A 21262-nucleotide genomic window follows, 5' to 3' on the forward strand; every position below is an offset into this window, starting at 1 on the left:
CCCACAAACCTCCCATCGTCAATGAAAAGTGGTTTGAATGGGAGGGCAGCTCCTCCCGGAGCAGGAGACACGCCGGGGGTGCGATGGGGAGAGGTTTGCTCCAAAAAAACGGAGGGGCGGAGGGGGAGAAAAGAAGAAAAAGGACTCCCTATTGATGGAAATCGGGTTTATTTGTAGGAAAGATTAATACTTAATACACTTTATCCTCCGAAGGTCACTCTAACCTCGCAAGCATCCTGCGAGTCTTCTGACTCGCTGCTGAATCGCATCTCTTGTGGATGATGCTTTAAACTTTTACAGCATTTTGCCTTTTAGATAGAGAGACGAGTTGGTTGGGGTTTGCTGGGTTTTTTTGTTTGTTTGGGGTTTTTTCCATTTTTTTTTTTTTTTTTTTTTTTTTTTCCTTCTTTCCCCCAGCTGTAAACCCACCACCACCACCACCATTTCCTCAGCCAGGAATATGATTTACAGAGTGAAATGGTGAAACCCGCGGTGTATGTGAAATCAGTAATTGATAAATCATAAACCAGCTTGAGCAGGAGATGGAAAAATACTTAGGCTGGATGAATTTTCCCGAATTAAAGCAGGCTATTAAGTTGCCCAGCATCCTGCACAGTGCAACTGATCGGCTGCTGTGTGCTGGACACTCGTGATGGCAGCAGCTGCCTCCCCCCAGCAGGATGGGGAAATTAAAGTCCAGACCTGAGGTCTGCAGCCTCTGGTGAAGACAGGGGCTGAAACACAGCCCACCAAACCCTCTTGTTCCCGGGCAGCCTGAGACACGGAGCCCACCACTGCCTCTGAGCCCATCTGTACCATGGTTTTCTCCTCCCCGGAGATGGGACAGATGTAGTCAGGGAGCAGAGACCCAGGTGGTGAGATGCCCAGGAGCACGTTTAGCACAAGGAGCTGCCCAGGCAAGCAGTTCCAGCTCTCCTCTTGCCATCAGCTGGGAAATCTGCTGGCCTACACCAGGCAGGCTGGATGAGTGTGTGGAAAACATCTACCCTTAAAAGCTGGCAAAAGGGACAGCTCTTTTCCAGCTGGGTTAACTGGTATAATCTCAAGGTGATGTAGATTTTTCATATTTTTTGGTATGGGCTGGTAGAAGCATTATCAACATTACACTAAACTGATGCAATTATTACCTTTTTTAATCCCACTTGGAGGAAAAACGCAGATGCACACCCTGAGAAGTGGAGAAAACTTCCCTGAGCACTGGGGTCATCTGAGGAGCAACATTCATGTCCCAGGATGGATTGTGGAGTCTGAGATCTGGGGCCCTGCTCCAAATGCCCCTGGAATGGGTGTTAGAGGTAATTAATTCTTCTTCTTCTTCTTCTTCTTAGCTGATGACCAAGAGGCACAGAGACACTCAGCACCTGGAAGGAGCCAGATATCCTGATAATTTGTTAAAAGACCCTTTAAACCAACACCTGGCAGCTTCATGGGAAACGCTAATCAGGAGTGGCAGTGGGGACAGTTCCTTATCTCCTGGGGGTTGAATGACTCCATTCAGGGAGGACAATGAGCACCCGGCAGGCAGCCCCGCAGTAATCCCCTGACCCGGCCCTACCTCCTGGGACACCGACCCGCAGCAGGACTTTTAGGGAGGTATCAGTTTCCACAGTAAACTTTCCCAGCACCCAGGAGCTGAGGGATTGTCCTTCTGCCTGGCCGGGGAGGGATGTGGGCAGCACCCCAGCCCCCCCGGGCTGAGCCCAAGCACTTGGTGATGCCCAAGTTGAGTTGCAGTTGGTGCTTTACCACTACCAATCCCACCCAGCCCCCTGGAACCAGAGCTCCCTGTGACATGTGGTTCCACAGGATGGGGGAGGCTGATGGCCAACCACGTCAGTCTGGATTTACCTTGGAATGCCAGACTGCTTGGGATTGGAAAAGACCTTATGGATCATCCTGTTCCAAACCCTGCCACCAGCCCAGGGTGCTCCCAGCCCCATCCAGCCTGGGCTGAAACACTGCCAGGGATGGGGCAGCCACAGCTTCTCTCTGGGAAACCTGGGCAGGGGCTCAGCACCCTCACACCAAACAATTTCTCCCAAAGATCTAACCTAATTCTCACCCTCTTGCACCTTAACACCGTTCCCCCTCATCCCATCCCTCCAGGCCCTTGTCCCAGGTCCCTCCCCAGCTTTCCTGGAGCCCCTTCAGGCACTGGAAGGTGCTCTAAGGTCTCCCCATTGCAGCTTTCCCCCTTCTTCCCCCTTCTTCCCCCTTCTTCCCCCTTCTTCCCCCTTCTTCCCCCTTCTTCCCCCTTCTTCCCCCTTCTTCCCCCTTCTTCCCCCTTCTTCCCCCTTCTTCCCCCTTCTTCCCCCTTCTTCCCCCTTCTTCCCCCTTCTTCCCCCTTCTTCCCCCTTCTTCCCCCTTCTTCCCTCTCCCCTCTCCTTTCTCTTCTCTCTCTCCTCTCTTCTCCAGCCTGAACACCCCCAACTCTCCTCCTGGCTCCAGAGCTGCTCCAGCCCTCCCAGCATCTCCAGGACCAGCTCTGGACTGGCTCCAGCAGCTCCGTGTCCTGGTGGTGGGCACTGTGGGGGGGTCTCAGCAGAGGAAGAAAAGCTCTGTGTCTGTGGAGCAGAAGGGGCTGCTGCCCCCTGAGCTGCCTTTCTCTCACACTCATCCCAATCACTTGTGATGAAGTCCAGAGAAACGTTTGGCTGGACCAGGCATGGAAAATGCAGGCTTGGGGCCGTGGGGGCTGGCATTGTGCTCTCTTCCCTCAAAGCAGACATGATTTTTCCTCCTTTTTATCTCTGCCATTGTCTCTCCCCATTGTCCAAGCACACGTCTAACCAGCTGGTAATTTCTGAAGCGTGTGCCGTGCCAGGCAGCTGCAGCCCATGCTGCTGGAGACCCACGGACACAGAGTCAGGATGGAGCAAGCAGCCAGCGTGTGACGGGCACAGGCAGCGGGGAGCAGGCAGGGAGCACTTCCAGAACTGCAGCTACGCCACCAAAATCAGCCCCGACCAGGGCAGAGCTCCCCCAGCTCTGGTTTGTCCAGGGAAAAGTCAGCAAGGGCCCCTGGGATGAACAAGGAGGGATTGGAAGAGGTTTGGAGCTGGGGTGAGGCCAAGGTCCTTAACTCTGAAGAGAATCCCCTCCTGCCTGGTGACCCACAGATGTGTTCCTGTTAATTCCCAAGAGATGCTGGGTGGAAAGGGGAGATCCCTGGTGCTGTGAGGGCCCTGGTCCTGTGGGCACCTGGGCATCCTGCAGAGGAGGCTGCCCTTCCATGGGGCAAAGAGCTGCACTGGGCCATTGCATTTTCTTAACACAGAAAATAATTTCACTTAAAAACAAGGTTTTAGAAGAAAAGGAAACTTCACACTTTCAGGTCAACTGCATCCCATCCATTGATTTCAGCTAGAAAAAAGCATGGATTTGAATTTTTTTTTTTTTCTGTAAATGTCAAAACATTTCACTTTCCAGTTGCTAAAATATTTGACATTTCCCAAGCAAAACCTTTAAGCCTTTTGTTTCCAAATAGCATCTGTTTATTTCTAAACTGACCTAAATTAAAAGACAAAAGTTAGAGAAAAAGAGTTAAATAACTCAGCTTAGTTAGACAAAGCACTTCACTTTTCCATCAGGGATAATGGTTCAGGTCAACCCAACACGACACGGTTCGGGTTTTTTATTTTTCCCACCAAAAAAAAGCTGTGATTCAACATGTGCTGGGTCTTTTTTTGTGTCTGGTTGGGCTGGGGAGCCAACAAATCCATTATCAGCCCAGCTTGGTGAGGAGCTCTTTCCCAGGCTCCCTGGGGGGGGAGATCCCTGAGGCTCCATCCTTGGGATGGGCACGGGGAAGGGTGAGGGGGCAGCAGGGATGAGAACCTGGATCCAGCTGTGAGAACATCTGCCAGCATCCCCTGCCTGGTTTCCACAGCCTGGACTGGTTCCTAAAGCTTGCAGTGAGCTTGGTGTCCCCAGGCCAGGCCAGGCCAGGTATTTGAGCACAATATTTAAGGTGAGGCCAAGCTGAGTCCGTGCCGGGTGTGGAGGAGCATCCTCCAGCTCCATCCTCAGCAGAGCCTGGGGTAAAGCTGCACCCAGTGTTTGATTTCAGGCTCCACTTTTACTCCTCAGAATGGCAAACTCCAAATATTGTCTTGATTTTCCCTACCTGGGCAGGCAGTTCATTTAATGCCATGAAATATTGATGACATATTTCGATTTTTAATTTTTTTTTTCCCTTAACAAATGAAGGGAAAGACGGGGATGAAAGAGAAGAGCAGAGTGAGGCAGAGGGAGAAGAGAAAACAATAATAATATGAGTTATAACAAACTGAATACATATCATAAGGAAATAATCTCAACTAATGTCCCTTTTCCAGCTGCTGAAATGTTCTGTAAATCTCAGCTGAAGGGAAAGGTATCCTGGCTTTATTCTCCTTCTTTTTGACACTGGGATTGCCTCACCTGGGATCAGCACTCACAGGGATGGATCTGGGGATGGAGAACTCTGCAGGTTCTGGATGCTGGGATGGAGCTCCCGGGGCTGTGGCTTTGGGACCTTCTCACATGTCCTCAGGACATGGGTCCCCCCGAAAAGAGCAACCAGGAGTGCTAATTGGATTGTATCAAAACTGCATATTTCACAAACATTACATCATTTCCTTGCTGCTTTCAGCAGACTGATCCAACAAATGTTTTCTATTTTACCCCAGGATTCAAACATGAGATGGGCTCAGAACTTGGCAGTAATTTACTTGCAGCTTAAATTTATGACATATACGAACATTTATATTCATTTAAAATGAAAGGCAGAGCTGCACAAACATTTTTCATCCTTTTTTTTTCTTTTTTTTTTTTTTTTTTCTATATGTGCTGGTTTTACCTGCTGTAGAAATTATTATATGTCTAGTTATATAGCCAGGGGAAAAAGAGAAAAAAAAAAATAGAAGTTCTTATACTTCAGGGGAAAATGTGTACAATTAATATCAGTTTACACATCTGTAATAACATAAAATATATACACCCGGGGTTATGTGTCGTGACATAAATCATAAAAGGGCCATAAAGAGTTATTTAAGAACCTTGTAACAGATTTTATTAAATAACATTATCAACTATTAAAGCTTTGTGTGAAGAAGTGCTGCCAGAGGGCTGCCTGAGCTGCCCGTGCCCAGCCTGCAGCTGGGAACAACTTTTCCCAGTAAAGACTGGGCAGCTGGGATGGATTCCAGGTGAATTTAGGGGAACCTTCTACAGCAAAACTCAGGAGTCTTGTTGATGGCAATGGCAAAAGCTCTGGGATGAAAAAAAATAACCCCAAACTGGGAGGAAAGTCCCTCTGCTTGCACTTTGGGCAGCCCCACCACCATCTCCCCCCATCTCCCCCATCTCCCATCATCTCCCCCCACCTCCCCCCAACTCCCCGCATCTCCCACCATCATCTCCCCCCGTCTCCCCCCATCTCCCCCATCTCCCACCATCTCCCACCATCTCCCATCATCTCCCCCCATCTCCCCCCATCTCCCCCCATCTCCCCCATCTCCCATCATCTCCCCCCATCTCCCCCATCTCCCATCATCTCCCCCCATCTCCCCCATCTCCCACCATCTCCCCCCATCTCCCCCCATCTCCCATCATCTCCCCCCATCTCCCCCCATCTCCCATCATCTCCCCCCATCTCCCCCCATCTCCCATCATCTCCCCCCATCTCCCCCCATCTCCCATCATCTCCCCCATCTCCCACCATCTCCCATCATCTCCCATCATCTCCCCCATCTCCCACCATCTCCCATCATCTCCCATCATCTCCCCCCATCTCCCATCATCTCCCATCATCTCCCCCCATCCCAGCAGGGGCTGGCAAACCAGGGCCAGATGCCCGGGTGGTTCTGCTCCAACCCCCTCTCAGTTCCTAGGGCCTTAGACTTGGAAAATCAGGGTATTGCTTTCACAGTAACTGTTATTGGAGCTGCTCTCAGAGACCCCCACCTTTGCCTAAAGGTTCATTTCCCTCTTCCCTCCCCTCCAGGACTGCATGCTTGCTGAATAATACTGGAGAAAGTTGGCTTTCTGAAACAGAATAGTAGGAAATACAGCTCCAATAAAGTTTTATATCCTTTCTTTAATATATGTATTAAGAAAAAAATAATAATTTCTCTGCATAATGTGTTTTTCTTTGCAAGCGTGGAGTACCTGAGCCTGTGGTAGGGTATAAAGATTTTATTGGGATGGTGCAAGAAAACCCTCTCTCTCCCCTTGTAAAAGTTTTAATGAAATAAAATTATAGAGCGTTTAGGAGAAAATTAATATTGAATTTTGCTGAAATACCAGAATCCTGCCAAGCCTGCTCAGGCCCTCAGCAAACAAAGGGGCAAGGAGAGGAGTGGATAACTTTATCCAAGGTGGTTTCCCAGCCACCCCACTGCCTGCAGGGACCCCAGCATCAATCAGCCCCTGGGAAAAGCCCCCAGGAGGATGGAGACCCCCAGGAGGATGGGGACAGGGGCTGGGACCTCAGCTGCCCCCACCCCACAGGTATCCTGCAGTCCTGGAGGTGGCCAGCATCTCCCAAGGGTGCCCCAAGCTAAGGCAGGCTCAGAGGTCCTTGTCCCCTTTCTGTCCTTTTGGGAGGGCTGGGAAAGCCAGGGCAGATCCGTGGGAGCATGGGAACCAGCACTGGAATCACAGCCAGAGGCAGGGACAGGGGACAGCTGAGGGGACATCTCACATGGCCCAAATCTGCCCCGGACAGGAAAGTTCCATTGCCACTTTATAAGGCTCTGCTGAGACTTCTTCAAAAGCCAACTCAGTGATCTGGTCATCCCCGTGCTGGGAAGCTGAGCTGGAGCTGGAGCCAGCAGAGAGGAGAGCTCTGGGACACCCTGGAGAAAGGGGAGGTTGTCTTTAGCCAAGAGAAGTGAAAGCCCAGAGCAGACACAGCTCCTGTCAGCAGCCACATGTGAGGGATGGAGAAGATCCAGGCTCGGGGCAGGTGGATCTCTGCTGCCTTCCAGCTGGAAGAAGCTTCCCGGCCATCCCCAGAGATGGTCCCAAGGAAATTTCCCATAACATCTCCCAATCTTGTGGGGTTTTTTTTGAGATTATGGAAGGTGTAGCACCCTGTGAGAGCTTCCGACACAAAGATGCCACGAGCACCCCGTGCTCTCCATGGGGCACTGCCCTCTGCTCCTCCACCCTTCCACCCCGACCCTCTTTATGAGGACCCAAAAAAACCCCCAGCGAAACGGTTCTCTCTGGGTATTCCCTCCTGTTTTCAATAAAAATCTGTTTTGCTTTGGTAAATATCAGCAATAAAGGCATTGGTTATAGATGGCCTGACAATGACTTGCTTGTGTTATGGTATCAAAGTCATTAGGGCCGTCCCGCGCTCGATTGATTCCATCCCCAGCAGGGGGTGAGCAAAAGGGGCTGAAAGCCACGGCATGAAAGGGGCTGCCTTCCAAAGATATTGGTTGCAGATAATCCAAGATTTTTTTGATTAAAATGTATATGAATTTGAATAAGAATGCATTGTTTGGAATACACCCCCGTCGGTCCCCGAAAGAATTCCTGCTCGCGGATCCCTGCGGTTTGAGTTAACAGGCGGAGGATTGAAAAAATACCTTGGTTTGGGGGTAATTCTTGTAATTATATATTTCTGGTAAACGTAAATTGATTTGGCTTAATAGGCCTGATTGGAAAATTACCTGTTTGAGATGGGGAAATAAAAGAGGTTGTTGGACCAGGGTCTGAAAAACCCTCGGGTTTCAGTAGGACACTGCTCGGAGTGAAAGTCTGTTTCAATAAAACCCCTGATTTGAAAATTGTGGGGTTTTTTTAGTAGGCTGGTATTTGATCCATTAAAACTGTATTGGTTTCATACTTTCTGTTTGCCTTTTGCTGAAATGTATGGGTACGAAGCATGAAATAAGCATGTGTCAGGCATTACTCAGAATAAATAAGGAAGAAAAGAGAAAATAAAAAAAGAACAGCGGCAGCAGAGCAGCAGCAGCTCCGGTTGTGAAAGCGAGCTGAAATAACCCAAAGTGGTTTTTCTATCACTGGAAAAAGGCAAACCCTGGCACGATGGGCAGAGGGATCCCAGCCTCTCCCCCAGGAAACCACTGGTGTCACTGGGAGGAGAATCAGGCCCCAGGAATGCAGTGATGGAAAACGTCTGCTGGGTTGGATCAGCCCATCCCAGGGACTCTTCCCGGGAGGAATTGCTTTGTCTGGCCTAAATCTGCATTACACTGAGTGACAGGGATCCTACCACTTCCCTTGGAGGACTTTTCCACATTCTAATTGATCTGATTGTTAGGAAATTGTTCATAAAATTAAGAATCTTGGAAGTAAATGAGGGAACCCAGGCAGAACTGCTCCATGCAAAGAGCAGCAGCCATATGGAACGAGTTAGGCTGGGGACGGCAACCCAGCTCCATAAATGAGTTCAAGAGACATTCAGATTTATTTCTGGAGAAGGAGAGGGACTGGGAGCATGATGAAGACAAGCCAGGAGGTGGGTTTAGCAGGCATTTAAAAAGGGAAGACATGCTGGAAGGAGGAGAAACCTTGGAGGATGCTTTTTCCAGGACTTTTTTACTGGTGGTTGACACATAACGAAAAACCACACTCTCTGTTGCAGAGAAGGTGAGAGAGGTCTCTCCTTTTTTTTTTTTTTTCTTGAAGAAAAGGTTTTATTCCAATGAAAATTCAGCCAGAGGAATGGGTTATGCCCTCCAGGCATTGCTTAAACTCTGCTCCTGTCTCAGCCTCAGCACCCCCTTTGCTGGGGATGTGCCCTTAAATCCCAGAGAATTCAAGTTAAGCAGAAGATTTGCACACTGAGCCTTGACACTGGAGGCCTGGGACACCTCTGGCCATTCCTGGTGGCCAGGAGAGGCAGTCCTGGTGGCCATTCCAAAGCCAGCTCCTGCAGAAATCCTCCCCATCTGCTCAGCAAGCCCTGCCCAGACCCATCCCAGCCCTGACCACACTTATCCAGGAGAATTAACACATCCAGGAGAAGTAACACATCCAGCCAGAGCCAGGGATGTTTGGAGATGGTGGATTCAATGCAGGGAGAGGGAAGGCAAGAGGACAGGGCACTGCCAGCTCTCCTCTCCAGGAACAAGTGACAGACCAAGAGAAATCATCCTCAGGTTGCCCAGGGGAGGTTTAGATTGGAGACAGGGAGCAATTGGTGGAGCCCCCACCTCTGGAGAGGTTTCAGAGCCCTGGGGATGTGGGGATGAGGGACATGGGGTGGTGGTGGCCTTGGCAGTGCTGGGGGAAGGGTTGGACTGGGTGATCTTCAAGGCCTTTTCCAACCCAAACCATCCTGTGATGGAGGAGCCATGGTCTGAGCTCCCAGCACATCCCCACCTGGCTCTGGCAGAGAGCACAGGACCTTGTGTGAGAGGGGAATGGGGAATGGGAGCCAGGCAGCTCAGGTAACAAGAGAAAGAATAACCATATTGCACTTAGAATGTAACAGTTTGGGTCAAATTAAAATAATAATAATAATTAAAAATATAACAGCAACAGCAACCACAACCACAACAACAATAACAATAATAATAATAATAATAATAGTGATGATAATAATAATGATAATAATGATAATAATGATAATGATGATAATGACGATAATAATAATAATAATAATAATAATAATAATAATAATAATAATAATAATAATAATTGGTTGGTTTGAATAGGCTTGGGCTCTAGTTGAGCACCTGAACGTAAATAAACATGTTAAATATATCACTAAACAGTGGAGGATGCAGCTTCTCCAACAGAGCAATAATTATTTTAAATTAAGCCCTTGTTACAAAGAAATTACCTTTCACCTTCCTGCCTCTCACTTCCTCTGGAAGAGCTGCATCACCCTTTGGGGGAACTCTTGGGCTGCACTTGTTAGAGATGGGCACAAATGATCAAAATTCCCATCAAAAAGGAAAGCTGAAATTGAGGTGTTTTTTTTTTTACAAGAACTCTGGCACCCACCCCCCACAGATTTGTTCTCTGTACAGTTTGAATTTCCCCCTGTGAGATTCCAGCCAGGTTTTCCTGGTGTTGCTCCCTGGGCTTTTACCAACCTGACCATTTCTGGCTCCCCCTCCCACCTGCCAGGCCCTGTCTGTACAGCAGGAGAGAGCTGTGGGGTGCAGGGGCAGCTGGGACAGCACAGGGGGAACCAGAGCATCCTGGAATGGTCTGGGTTGGAAGGGACCTCTAAAGGTCAAAGCACCCACAGAGCTGCCAGGGCTCAGCCCACACCCCTCTTTAGACCACAGCACAAGAAAAGGCTTCAAAATGCTGATACATCCCTGGGCTGTTGGCAGCAAGGCTCAAATCTCCTACTTGCAGAACTAATTTCAAGCTTTTCCAGGGCTTGAATAATTTTTTGTGTTTGATGCTGCTGCCCCCAGTGCTTTGTGTTGGCTGTTTTTTTTTTTTGTTTTTTTTTTTTTGGGGGGGGGGGGAAGAGATACAACTGTCTGAAGCCCACCAAGAACTTAGCAAGACCCCTGAGGCTTCCCCACTTCTGCCTGGTGCTGGCTCTTGTTAGGAGCAGAACAGGACAGGCAGGGCAGGAACCCTGAGGAATTACTGCACCCAGGGTCCATGGGAGGGCACCCAGCCTGGAGACCCCCCCAGGTGCCACAGACCCCCCCGAAACATCAGCAGAGCCTTACCTGCAGGGAGGGAGGTCCCATCACTGCTGGGGTTTTCCCTGTCTGGGGGGGATGAGGCACAGCCAGGCAGAGCAGAACCCAAGAGGTGTTTTTGCCTCCTCTCAGAACAAAGTTGGTCCTTCCCACACCTATAAAAAAAAAATCCTCAAAACAAACCCAAACATTCTTTGCTCACTGTTTTATTAAGTATGATTCCTGGTGCCCCCCCTCCCCGTGCCTGCCTTACCTCCTCTGGAGAGAAAAAAAAAAACAAAACAAGAAAAGGAAATAACTTTTTAAAAGCCTGAAGATCAAACTGGGTTTGTTTCTTGTTGCTTTGCAGAAGGACACAGGACCCAGTCTGGGAACACAGGGAAGGACACAGACACCCAGCCTGGGAACACAGACATGGGGAGGGGTCCCCTGCAAAGCTCTCTGTGATCTGCTGGGGGGGGACAGGAGAGCACCCCTGGCACTTAGAGGGTGACAGATCCAGGGGATGATCCAGGCACCACATGAAGGGACACGACTGAAGGAAAACCATGAACGGGGCAACTTCTGCTGAGCTCCTGCTGGAAACTTGGCCTGCCAAGGCTCCTGGAAGTTTTGGGGTTGGCTTGAACAGGGTTGGGAAGTTTGAAAAGGTCAGGATGAGGAAAAGGTCAGGAGCAGGAGGCTGGGGATCCTCAGTGCTGTCCCTGTCCCCCACAGGGAGCAGGATCCCTCAGATGTGTGCAAACTGTTGGACAACCCCAGAGGAGACCCCTGGGCTGTGCCAGCCCCTGCACCCTCCATCCATTGTCAGGTGGATCCAAGGAACCATTAGGGCTGGAAAAGCCCCCAGGGTCAGGTCCCTTTGTGTCTGTGGGGCTGCCAGGATCACCCTGTCCTCCTGGGCTTCCAACCCCACCTTGTTCCCAGACTGAACATAGGTGGGATTGGGTTCCCCCTGTCCTCAGGGGAAGGTGGGGATGGAAACCCCTGCAGAGGGAGAGGACTCCTGGCTGGGTCAGGCACAGCTGCTTTTCTGGAAAGACTCAGAAGAAACCCCAGGGTTCCAGCACTGAGCCCTGATGCAGAACAGTGACTGAAATACAGGAGTCAAAAAAGGAATATCGTGGCATAATTATACAAAGTCAAATAACTGAGCATTTAAAGGACTCCCAGGCTAATTGGGGTGAGTGCAGCCTCCTCTGAAGGTTGCCTGCCACCTCCTCTGAAGGGAAGAGAGAGAAAGAAAAAAAGATGATAACCTTAATCTTTAAAGTAGTTTGAATTATTTCCTCCCAAGCCTTTCTCCAAACAGATTAAACTCCTATTTGAAATGGAAGTAGATGTTTACTCTTGTAAATAAGGATTTTTCCTCTTGTATCTGGCTGTAAACAGATTAAAGGATTACGCTAAAGACCTTTCAAAATTTTAGTATCAGGGTCCTGAAATCTCAGTGTCTGATATCCAACCCTCGGTGCAGGGAGCTGGGGTGGAAGGTTATTTTCTCCCATCAAATGTGTCCTAAATAAGGAGATTTCAAGCCTTCACTTTTGAAAAGGTTCGTTCTTATCTGCCCCTCTGCCACTTCAGGAGAGCAGGGGAGCACGCAGAGCTTGGGGCATAAACGAGAATCAGGCACCAGGACTTCATTTAAAAAAAAAAAAATCCCAGTATGGGAAGAATTTACTTGATTTCTAATAATATATAGAACTTACAATAAAGCAGCCCGGCATATTTCATCCCCTGTCAAGCAAGTTTTGCCACTTGGTAATTTGTTTTAATATATTAGTTTCTAAATATAAGAGCAGTCAATCGATGCATTATTAATGTGATGTGTACGTGTATAAATATTCCTTTTAACTGGCGGGATGGGGGATATTAATGTTGTGGTGTTTGAAAGCAGGAGGCACCCCCAGCCCTCCCTCCCCGGGCAGGAGCCGTCCCGCTTGCACCCAGCCCCATTTATAACCCCTGGGCTGGGGACTGAAAGGCCTTTGATGTAAAGTCCTGGTTAAATGCTCTCCTCAGTGCAAAACCCAGAATTATTTCATTTTTTTTGTGTGTCCCCTGCCAGCATTTCTAGCAGGAAAATGCCTCCATCCAGTGTTGTTTGGTTGTTGGGACAGAGGGACAGTTGGTGTCTGAAGGGGGGGATGGACATCAGCTGGGGGTTTCACCCCTTGAGGCTAAGGTTTTTTATTATTCCTACTAACTTTGGCTTCCTTTTGACCCCAAACAGCCTGGTTTAGCTCCTGTCTCGTGGATTTGCTGCAGCCAAGAGTGTTCTAAAGACCTGGGACAGCTTGGTGTGAATGGAGGGAGATGTCCTGTCCCCTGCCCCTGCCCTGCCTGACAGCCCCCAGACCACCTTGGCCAGGCAGAACCCCCCAGTTTGGGCATGGAAACACCTGGGATGCTGTGACACCTTCAGTCCATCAGCTGGATGGGGGATGGCCCCTGGTACTGCAGCTCTGAGACTTTTCCATAGAAACCCCTCTGGCACCACATACTCAGGAACCCAGCCTGGGGCCTCCTGGAGCTTCTTGCTGTCCCTTCCTCATGTCCCTTCCTCCTGTCCCTTCCTCCTGTCCCTTCCTCCTCCTCCTTCCCCTTCCTCCTGTCCTTTCTTCTTGCTCTCCTTTCCTCCCGTCCCTTCCTCCTTCCTCTTGTCCCTTCCCCCTGTCCCTGCCTCCTGTCCCTTCTTCTTGCTCTCCTTTCCTCCTGTCCCTTCCCCCTGTCCCTTCCTGCTGACACCCCTGACTTCAGCCCCCACAAAACAGAAGCAGATCACTGTATTCCATACAAGGTACCTTGACAACCCCAGAACTGGGTGAAACCCACCTGGAAAGCAGAAGGGCATGAGGACAATTCCCTGTCTGGTGAGGCAGTCAGGGGTGGGGATGAGAGGCTCATGGCAGAGCTCCCAGCCCTGGGGAAGAAGGGACAAGCTCACAAATGACACACAGACCCCCCAGAGATCCTCCTGGGGTTCTGCTCCCCCACACCCAGCAGCATTAAGGACATTTTGTTCCCCTCACCCCCCCATCCCATCCCATCCCATCCCATCCCATCCCCATCCCCATTCCATCCCATCACCATCCCATCCCATCCCCATCCCCATCCCCATCCCCATCCCCATCCTCATCCCCATCCCCATCCCCATCCCCATCCCATCCCATCCCATCCCATCCCATCCCCATCCCCATTCCATCCCATCACCATCCCATCCCATCCCCATCCCCATCCCCATCCCCATCCCATCCCCATCCCATCCCCATCCCATCCCATCCCATCCCATCCCCATCTCCATCCCATCCCCGTCCCCATCCCATCCCATCCCATCCCATCCCATCCCATCCCATCCCATCCCATCCCCATCCCCATCCCATCCCCATCCCCATCCCCATCCCCATCCCATCCCCATCCCCATCCCATCCCATCCCATCACCATCCCATCCCATCCCATCCCCATCCCCATCCCATCCCCATCCCCATCCCCATCCCATCCCCATCCCCATCCCATCCCATCCCATCCCATCCCATCCCATCCCCATCCCCATCCCCATCCCCATCCCCATCCCATCCCATCCCATCCCATCCCATCCCATCCCATCCCATCCCCATCCCCATCCCCATCCCCATCCCCATCCCATCCCATCCCATCCCATCCCCATCCCATCCCATCCCCATCCCCATCCCCATCCCATCCCATCCCATCCCCATCCCATCCCATCCCCATCCCCATCCCCATACCCATACCCAGCCTGTGCCCAGCAAAGCCACAGGAATAATCACATTTTCACCTGAGTGGGGGAACAATAACAGAGGAAACCTCAGGCATACCCAAAACTAATTTGGATCAACCAGAAGAGGGGCTTTTTAAAAAATAATAATAATAATAAATAAAAAGAGGAGAAAAGCAATACTGGGGTTTGGATTGTATTAAACTCTTTGTTTCACCCCAAACAAACCAAGGTTGTTTGGTCTTCAGGGTGCTTTTGCTAAAAAGCAAGCAAAACCCAGGCACTTTAATTCCATCTTTCACTCAAAACATAACTTTGGGATTACAGTTCAAGACACCAAATGTGTTTCAAAGCACATTCCAAAAAACAGTGAAAAAAGCCCCACCCCAAACAGACAAGTGGAATCTGCCTTCCCCTTTTTACCTCCCTTGACAGCTCTGTGGAATCCTGGGCTGGAATCGTTAAGGAAATCCAAGGAGTATCCAGAAAATTAAAGGAATAGCTGAAAAGAAATAATCAAAAAATAACTGGAAAATTAAGGAATAACTGGAAAATTAAGGAACAGTCGGGGTCACCTGGACTTTCCACTTTTTCCACAAATAGGGGACTCAGCCAGCACGTTGTGCCCATCCCAGCCTTGCCAGGATTTGCAGTTAATTCCCCTAAAACCTTCAGAATTTCCCTAGGTTGGGAATTTCTTTCAGCTCCAGAGTCTTTTCCAGCACCAGCCCCGGGGATGCTTCTGCCTGGGGAGGCAGTCGGGCTGCCTCAACCCTTTCCACACTGCATTCATTTTAGAAGATTTAAAATAAATACAGGTTTTTTTCTCAGCTTATACATTAAAAAATGGTATATTTATAATGCTGTACGAAAGAAGGTGGATAAATGCACAACTGATTGGATTTGCCATGAAAATTCTCCCCTCTATTGGCTGTTGCTTCACCTCAGACTTGAGGCTCTTCCTGGGTGAAGCTGTGACAGGCAAGGATACTTCAGATGCTTTTTCACAGTAAGAGTAACCTTTAAATTGATGGTTTGAAATATACATAAAAATACAAAAAAAAAAAAAAAAAAAAAAAAAAAATTTTGCCGTGCACAGTGCCTGACCTGAAAATAATAAGCTTTTAAGTGTAGTTGGAAGCAGTCACTAAAACCATGGGAGACATGATTTTTATTAGAATTTAGATAAAAAGATTTAATGTTTTTTAATCTACGAGACCACTGGAGGTTAAACTCACCATCTGAAGTTAGTTTGTGTTTTTCATATGCCTTTTTTTTTTTTTTTTTTTTTAACTTTTCTCCCCCCCTTAAACAGATCTGCTCATTTAAAGAAGAAAAAAAAAAATAAGCACAGGTCATCAGAGCCCACTCAATAAAACATTTGCTTCACCTTCCTTTGGCTTCCAGAAGAGGCCTGGGAGCTGCTCTGTGTTATAAACATTTTCTGGAGGTTCCAAGGTGGTTTTTCCCCTGGCTGGAGGCTCCCAGGGCCCTTCCTGGGGTGTTTTTGGGGCACTGGGCAGCATTTTCTGGGCTGTCAGCTGCGGCCGGGATGGAGCGACGGGAACTGCAATTCCTCCACCCATAAATTCCACTGCCCGTGGACATTTCCACATTCATTAGGAGGAGAATGAGTAGCAGCCAGGCAGGATCCACAGGGGCTTTTACTGGCTTTTTGATGAACTGAGGCTGAAGGGGGGGGAAAAAAAAAAAAACCAAAAAACCCCAACAAGCAAATAAAGCGCATTTTGATGGTTTGATTTCTGATCCTCTCTCTCCTCGGCCAGGAAACCTTTTGCTGGGCTATCAAAGAGCCCCGGGGTAATTTATTGGCTCTGGACTCCAATTGCTTCAGAGCTGATTAAAAGCCTGGGGCAGGTCAGGGGGTGGGCAAGGGGTGGGGTAAATCAGCAGGGCCTCGGCAAGGCGGCGCTGATTTACGCTGCCCAGGGCTAATATTTCAGTGCTGGGGGCTAATATATCAGGAGCAGAGGATTTGGGATGGAATTTCAGCGTTGCACAAACGCCCTTCAGGCCGTGAGCTCCGGGAATGTAGTGGTGATCTAATGACTCCTAATGATGGGGGGTATCCCGGTGACATTTCATGCATTTAATGAAATGAAATCTACCCGGTTTGATTCCTGGCTTGGACTTTGTGCCTCCAGCCCCAAGTTTTCGTTGCCCAGGCGGGGCAGGCAAAGGCTTTTGGGGTCTGCATGTTGGAGGGTGCCAGTCCCCCTCAGCTCTAAGCCTTGGGGAGCCTGGGGCAGGCCAGGAGGTCTCCAGGGAGCATCCCCAGGGGTGCAGGATGAGCAGCTGGGATGAGCTGCAGGTGTCAGGGCAGAGCCAGGCACAGATAACTGTCAGAAAGTGACCTGTTGGTGGTAAAACATCCAAAGCTTGCAGAGGAGGAGGATGAAGGGTTCTGCTGGGGGGCATCTCCGTGTCCTAGAGCTGTGGCTGAGGTCCCAGCTCCTGTCTGCACGGCCCTGGGAAGCTGCTGGGACCATTCCAACCTCTCCTCCCATCTGCAGGGACTGCACACATCTGGGCATCTTAGCTTCTTCCAAGAGCAGGGAGGGAATTATTGAGTTCCCCCCATGAACTATGAGTTGCCATTGGAGTCTGGGCTTTGCAAGGAGTGGTGAGGACAGAAAGGCTGGAGAGGGGATTAAAAAATAAAAAAAAAAGTGACAATTCTCCTGGGTGTTTACCCAATTCCTAACCCAAAGAGTCTCAGATATGATTGGATGGGTTTCAGAAAAGCATCCCTGCTCTTGGACACAGAGCCAGGGCAGGCTTCAAAAGGAGTTGAGGTTTCCCATCCACTCTTTGCTGCCCTTGTGCTGCTTCCCTGGGTGTGACAGGAGGGCTCTGTCCTGAGCCCAACCCCAAAGCAAAAAAAAAAAGGGCAAAGCAAACAAACAGACACCCGGAGAGGGAGAGGGAGTGCAACCATAACAGAAACAGGTCCTGGCTTCCAAACCCAGGTGCAGAAGCCTGTCCAAGGACACCAAGATCCCCCAGGCTGCAGAGAGCTCAAAGGGAGCATTGCAGGAAAAGTGCAGATGAAATCACAGACTGGGACTGAAACCCCTCCAAGCAGAGGGGCTGAAACCACCCCGGGATTTCTGCAGCAGGATGCAGAAAATGCCTTTAAACTCTGGCAGCATTCAGCCCCTGCTTGGGTACCCACAGGAGGGGTCCTCCCTCCAGCCCTGGATTTACATCTCGGCTCAAATCCTGCCAAAGCAGCCACCCCTGGGCAGGAATCCCACCTTTCCTGGTGGGTGTTTGCCCCCTGCTCTGCCACGAGGCTCAGGGGGCTGCAGCAAAATCTGCTGTGAGCAAAAAGCCTCCTCCTCATCCTTCAGAGCTGCCCTTGGAGCAGCAAGGATCTCTTCAGAGAGAGGCCAGGAAGCACAAAAAGAGGAGGGGAGTGGTTCCCACTGAACCCTCTGTGTCTGGTTTCAGTCTGGAAGGAGTCTGGGTAGGGAGCAGGCAGTGGGAGCTGGCAGGTTGGATGGGAATCCAAGGCACAGGGGGATATTTGGTGTTCCTGGAGGGCAGTGCCTGGGCAGGGGGTGTCCCTGGAGGGGCAGAGGGAGGTGGATGTGTCTCACGGGGGGGTTCTCAAAGGTGATGATCAGTGCTGCTGCCTCCTGAGAGCCACCACTGCTCTGCCTGGCTCCTCCAAGCACAGCTCCTGGGCAAACCTGGAGCTGCTGAGCTAATCCAGCCTCCAAATATCACAGAATCCTAGAACTGGCTGGGTTGGAAGGGACCTCAGAGCTCATCAAGTCCAACCCTTGCTCCACTCCCCCCGTGGTTCCCAGCCCATGGCACTGAGTGCCACATCCAGGCTCTTTTGAAATATCTCCAGGGATGGAGAATCCACCCCTTCCCTGGGCAGCCCATTCCAATGGCTGATCACCCTCTCCAGAAAGAAATTCTTTCTAATGTCCAACCTAAACCTCCCCTGGCACAACTTGAGACCTCTTGTGCCCCCTTGTCTTGCTGCAATATGCACAAAAAAGCAGTCAGGGTGCCACACCTGAGCAGCTGGCAGCCTCCATAGCCCATCACAGCTGGGGCTGCAGGTGACCAGCACAATATTCACTTGGCTACAACATGAAAGCTTCAAATCTCTTGTTTTTTGTTTTTTTGGTTTTTTTTGTGTGTGTGTTTTTTGGTGTTTTTTTGTTTGTTTGTTTTTTGGTTTTTTTTTTTTGGGGTTTTTTTTTTTTTGTAGTTGTTTTTGTTTTGTTTTTTAAAAAGGGAAATAAATTCAACCAGAACACCAGTGAAACTCAGACAGTCTCTGGACACATTGGATCCCACTGAGAATTTCCAAGGCTAAAAATGTCCAGACTGGTGAGGCAGGACCCGGCCATCCCTGGTACCAGCCCAGAGTGTGCCTGGGCTCCTCTGTTCCCTCTCTGCTGCTTCCCATCCTCACCCAGCCCAGAGCTGAGCTCCAGCAGCACCAGAAACACCTCCTGGGTACAAACCAAACCCCACAGCTCCCTTGGTTCCCTGCCAGCAAAAAAAGGAGCCTTGAGAACCACACCGAGACCTCGTGGGCTCCTACACTCCTCTGGCCTCACACCCAGAGAGAGGAGCTCACACAAAACACTCATTTTTAACCTGTTTTCCAGCAGGTACAGGTGAATTCTCTCTCCTTGTTGCATCCCTCTGGCTCTCAGGGTAAATCCCCAGCAGGGTCCTCAGCACCCAAGGGAGAAAATAAAGCCCCCAGGTTGTGCTCAGCTGGGGCTCCCATCCCCCCTGCCTCTGGGCTCTGCTCCAGGCTGCAGCTCATCCACCAGGCTGAACACCCAGGGACACAAAAAAGGGACAAATCTGGGGAGATTGGGACCTTATTATAGCCATGACCACACCTGGGCACTGCTGCATCCCACTGCTGGGCTGCCCAGAATGGGGGAATTTAAATTTAAATACAGGATGCTCTTTCTCCTCCAAGCAAAGAGACTTTAAAAGAAACCAAAGCTTTTTTTTTTTCCTTCTTTCTTTAAAAGAGGCATCATGTTCTTCTCCTTCCCCTTCAAAAGTTTTCCTTTTCCTTCTTTTTCCTATTCTTTAAATGGGAATAAAGAAAAAAAAACAGGCAGAAGGGAAACCCCACAAACCAAACCATCCAAGCAAAACATGTGGTATATAATGAAATATAAAGCCCCATAAAAAAGAAACTAAGAGAATGCTTCTACTCTGGCTGGTTTTTTTTTTTTGTTTTTTTTTTTAAAGTACAAATTCCTAAACCTCTTGAAAAATATTTTGCTTATTTTAATTTTTCAGGGAAATTTAATTACTCTCCATGTGCATCCAGCTATCGACGCTGGGAAGGGGCAAAGGCAACATTATCTTGTCTGTATCCTCAGGGAAGATCCTCTTCTTCCCTGGAATTTTGTCCCTCAGGGCACATTTTGCAGGGAAGTCATCCCTGAGCTGCAGCTCTGCTTGAATTCAGCTCAGGGACAGCCAGAAGAAATATTCAGGGGCTGAAACCAGAGAGGGATTCATGGAGCACGAGCAGTTTCACTTATCAAAAAGGAGATCAAGAGGCAATTTGATTATGGTGCATAAATACTTCTCTGAAATAAAAATACCACATGCTTCACGTTTGGGGTTTTTTTTCCTTTTTCCTTTTTCTTTTTTTTTTTTTTTTTTTTTTTTTGTTTTTTCTTTTTTTGTAATGAAGCAAAAGGGATAAAAAGCAGCAAGGGCTGAAAGCTGAGCCAGGCAAACCCAACCAGCAAACAAAGCATGTGGGGACCTTGCAGCTCGGGCTATGACACCCAGGCTGATTAAAGCAGGCCCCCAAATGAAAGTTATCGGGGTTTTCTTATTTATTTGTTTCAATTTTTTCCTTTAGGAGTAGCAGAGGGAGGGACCTCAAGTGGTAAGGTTATGCTGGATAAAAGCCTAGAAAATTTAATGATCCCTTCTGGCCTGAAAAAAAAAATTAAAAAAAACTACGAATCTATTTAAAACGTGTTTCCCTGTTTGAGGTAAGTAAATCCCATTTACAGTAGGGCTCAGCTGGCCCCTGGTAACTCCGAGCTCACCTGCCCTCACGTGCTGCCACGAGCTGGCAAAATGGTTTTCTGCACTGGGCTTGCCTTGATATTTGTTTCCAAAAAAGCTTGACAAAGCTTTCTCATTGTATTTCAAAAAGAAAAATGTTCTCCCTACATCTGGAAATACTAAAAAAGTGCTTTCTTACAGTATTTTTTTTTACTACGTATGGACAAGGTCCTGACCCTTATTATTGGAGCTGGAATCCAGATGGGAGGCTGCACGGTTCCAGCCCTTGGAGGGGATTCCCTTTTGAAGCCACGCACAGCTCCCAGGCTGTGGGGCTTGCAAGGACTTATCATTTGTGGGAGGTCTGTTGGGAAGGCTTTAAATAGTTTGGGAACTTCCTTCTTTCCAAGGGAGACCAGGAGCACAAGGATTCCCCCAAGTGCCTGCATTTTAACTCTTCTTTTTTTTTTTTTTTTTTTTTTAAAAAAAAAAAAGCAAACAATTCCTCTTATTTTAATACTCTTGTCTCCCAAGCAGATATTCTCCTCCATCAGCCACTCAGCGAGACAGCTCTGCACTTAAGAAATAGCAGTTATGATACCAGTGGTAATCTAAAACCAGAGGCAGCAATTGGGGAGAAAAGAGCTGAAGTTTGTCAGGATGATTTTGCTGGAATGGTTCCCATTAGCTGCTACCATTCTGATAAAAAAAAAAATAAAAAATGAAACTTTCTGGGAGAAGTTTGTCATGGAACATGGAAAGAAAAGGGGAGAAACAGAGTGGGATGCCCTGATGGTCTCTTTGGAGACCATCCTGGAATAT

At 49.1% G+C, this 21262-nt stretch overlaps 1 long non-coding RNA gene across 1 annotated transcript; it reads right to left on the reverse strand.

Moving 5' to 3' along the window:
* Positions 1 to 1136: 1136 nt before the first annotated feature.
* Positions 1137 to 1795, reverse strand: LOC139795477 (uncharacterized). Its single transcript, XR_011725502.1, has 2 exons — positions 1593 to 1795; positions 1137 to 1382 (listed from the first exon to the last, which is right to left on the reverse strand). It is a non-coding gene; the product is annotated as an uncharacterized lncRNA (long non-coding RNA).
* Between the last annotated feature and the right edge of the window lie 19467 nt (positions 1796 to 21262).

This window comes from Heliangelus exortis, chromosome 3 (genome assembly GCF_036169615.1).
Source record: "Heliangelus exortis chromosome 3, bHelExo1.hap1, whole genome shotgun sequence".
In the NCBI taxonomy this organism is placed as follows: domain Eukaryota; kingdom Metazoa; phylum Chordata; class Aves; order Apodiformes; family Trochilidae; genus Heliangelus; species Heliangelus exortis.